The sequence below is a fragment of the Triticum aestivum genome, chromosome 3A (assembly GCF_018294505.1).
Source record: "Triticum aestivum cultivar Chinese Spring chromosome 3A, IWGSC CS RefSeq v2.1, whole genome shotgun sequence".
Taxonomy (NCBI): Eukaryota; Viridiplantae; Streptophyta; class Magnoliopsida; order Poales; family Poaceae; genus Triticum; species Triticum aestivum.
The window spans coordinates 268,963,879-268,967,086 of record NC_057800.1 but is presented as its reverse complement, the minus strand read 5'-3'; positions in this window follow the sequence as shown (position 1 = coordinate 268,967,086).

Here is a 3,208-nt window from a genome sequence, read left to right as displayed (position 1 = left end):
CCCTCTATCCATGCCTCTCTCGAATACATAATACACACACATACCTCTCTAGGCCCTGCCAAATACATCAACTACACATTCACACATGTAACATCACGTACCCCATTGATCTAAAAAGCCTTCTCTTCACGTTTATTTCGCATACAACATTCCTTTTGAATAATGTGTGGCAAAAAAATTATTTTAGAATTTCTACATATATACAACATTACAACGTTATATGGAGGAGTATGAACACTAATTTGCATTGTATGGTGCCCACAATGATATTTATTCCGCACTGTGAATTTGTATATTTTTATACTATATATAAAGTTAGTCATAATAAAGAGAAACGAAGAGCATCTCTCTCCATCGCATACTCCCCCACTACGCCCCTTTCACGTACGCACACAAACTATCTCCAGGTCCTCTAAAAGTAAGCCCCCAACACATTCACGCATGTTTCATCTTTCTCTCGCGATATATACGATGACGATCATTGTGTTTGAAGGGAAAGCACGATACGTAAATTGGACTTCAGAATCCACTCATTATGGTCACCATTTACGTTTTGTGGTTATTATACAATCACGGGCACACCGTACAACTATGTATTTGCTCAAGTCAAGACATGACTAGTTGACCAGTTAAACTTTCCACATGGCACCTCTAGTGTTGCATCACATTATCTCACTACCATCGGGCCCACTTGGCTTGTATCTACACTATTATAAAATATAAAATACATTCTTATGAAAAATAGAGTGGTGATGATGGTGTGCCTGCCATCCTGCAATATAGGTCGTCCGATTTATATCCGATAGATAGGAAAGAAACTATGACAATTTTGCAAAAAGGTACCCACACACCTCTCCACATTTACAAATAAGGCTTTCCCTCGTTCATCCTTTTCTCTCACAATATAAACTAGTCATGCAAATGCATCTTCATGTTACGTGCAACGAACGGGCATCCTGCTAGTAAGAATGAAAACAAACGACAAAAAATATTGGACGGTGGTTCGAAGTCATGACCGTGGGCACAACGGACAAGGTGGCCTTGTATTGGTATGCTGAGCCGTCTGTTTTAACACACGAGAGATGGTGTGGTGATAATACACACACGCACACATGCACACGAACTGCATGCACGCAACACTCACAAGAACACATGCACCCACACACGCACGCAACACTCACACTTACACACGCAGCCACGCACGCACGCAACACTCACACGCACACACCAGTATACCACACGACCAACACACACTCTCACGCTCAAGTTCTCAACCTACACGTGCATGCGCACACATGAGGCCCTGACAGATACACACACAACCAGGTGATTCCCGCGCACGGGTTGGGGTCTTGTCGCGCCTGCGTAAATTTGTGTTTATCTGACCTTTTCCCTATGCAAACTGATAGGTGGGACCCACAAGGAACATGGTCAATTTAACTAGTCAACATGGTTCCACACAGACTATTTGGCCGGTCAACAGAGTGAAATCCGATGCTAAACCGTGAGCAAGTGACCGTAATCAGCTTATTCTGAAGTTCGGTGAACGTATTACGCTTTTCTCTCCATAGTCCCTCCAAAACTACATATCTACACGTTCTCGCATGTTACATCTAACAACTATGCAATACACCACTACTACTACACTCTAACACAATAAATCATATGTGTTTTTAGTTTTACTAGATATCATATTGTTACTTACTTATTCAGTTTGCATACATTAAAATTGCCTTTGAAATGTATGGCCAGTATCATATACCGCGCGGGAAAAATCCTGCCCTTTCCTGTTTAATCGGGTTTGTATCGATGGATCGTGCAAAACAGCAAAACTATAGTACTATACAATATAAGTGACAGTTCAGCACTACAACAAAAACCCCCCTACAACAATAGATGTCTTGCAACGATGTATTGGGGCCGGCGCACCGGCCGAACCACTCGGCCGGTCGCGCGCGACCTGTGCGATCCCCTTTTCATCGGCCCACAAATTGCTCGCCATTAACGCCCCACGCGGCTGCGCTGCTTCCTCTCTCTCTATTTCATCTCGCCGGTCTCTATCTCAGTTGGCCGTCGCCGTTCGCCGCCCCCGCCGGCCGTCCTCATCGCCGGTGGCCACCCGCGCCGGCCGTCCCCGTCGCCGTTCGCCGTCCTCGCTCGCCGGCCCCGGCGGAAGCTGGAACCGCGTCGTGGCCAGCTGCAACCCGTGCCCAGGAGAGCTGCCATCATGGATGGCGAGCATGGTGAACGACGAGCTGCGAGAACGGCGGCGCTCGCGCTGCAGACATGGCGGAGGCATTGCAGAACCTGCCACACGCCCTCATGCTACAACCGTTTAACCAAAATGCTTCAAACCAAGATGAAAAAAGCTTCAACCAGATACATCAAAAGCTGCAAGCAGTCATTGCCATGGCGGAGTGCTACAACCGTCGACATAAAATGCTACAACCCTTGATGAAAAAGCTTCAACCTGAAACGATAGAGAAAGCATTAACCAAGGCTGCTACAAAGAAAAAAGCTGCAACCATTTGATAGAAAAGCTTCGACCGTAGATGAAAAAAGCTTCAACCAGATACATCAAAAGCTGCAAGCAGTCATTGCCATGGCGGAGTGCTACAACCGTCGACATAAAATGCTACAACCCTTGATAAAAAAGGTTCAACCCGAAACGATAGAGAAAGCATTAACCAAGGCTGTTTACAAGAAAAAAGCTGCAACCATTTGATAGAAAAGCTTCGACCCTAGATGAAAAAAGCTACAACCATTGAAAAAGAAAGCTACAAACATACACTGCATAACCAGAAAAGTTGCATCCGTTGTAGAGAAAGCTTCAATCATATGTGCGAAATGCTTCAACCTGCGCGTGTCGCCACCGAGCCGCAATCACAGTGGTTGGCTGGCGGCCGTCGCCGACGCAATTTCCTGCAGCCATGAGCATCAACGGCGAGGGGCGGCGGCGGAGCTATAACCGGGGAGAGCTATAAGCGTCGCCGCTGCAAGCTGCAACCAGCAGATGATAGTTGGAAGCGGCGATGGGGACGGGGCGGCGAGGGTTGGAAGCGGCGACGGGGACGGGCGGCGAGGGTTGGAAGCGGCGGCGGAGACGGGCGGCGAGGGTGTGGACGGGCGGCGAGGGATAGAAGACGCGGCGCGGCGCAGCCCAAGCGAGGGGATCGTGCCGAGGAAGAAGAAGCTGGGGGCGAGTTTT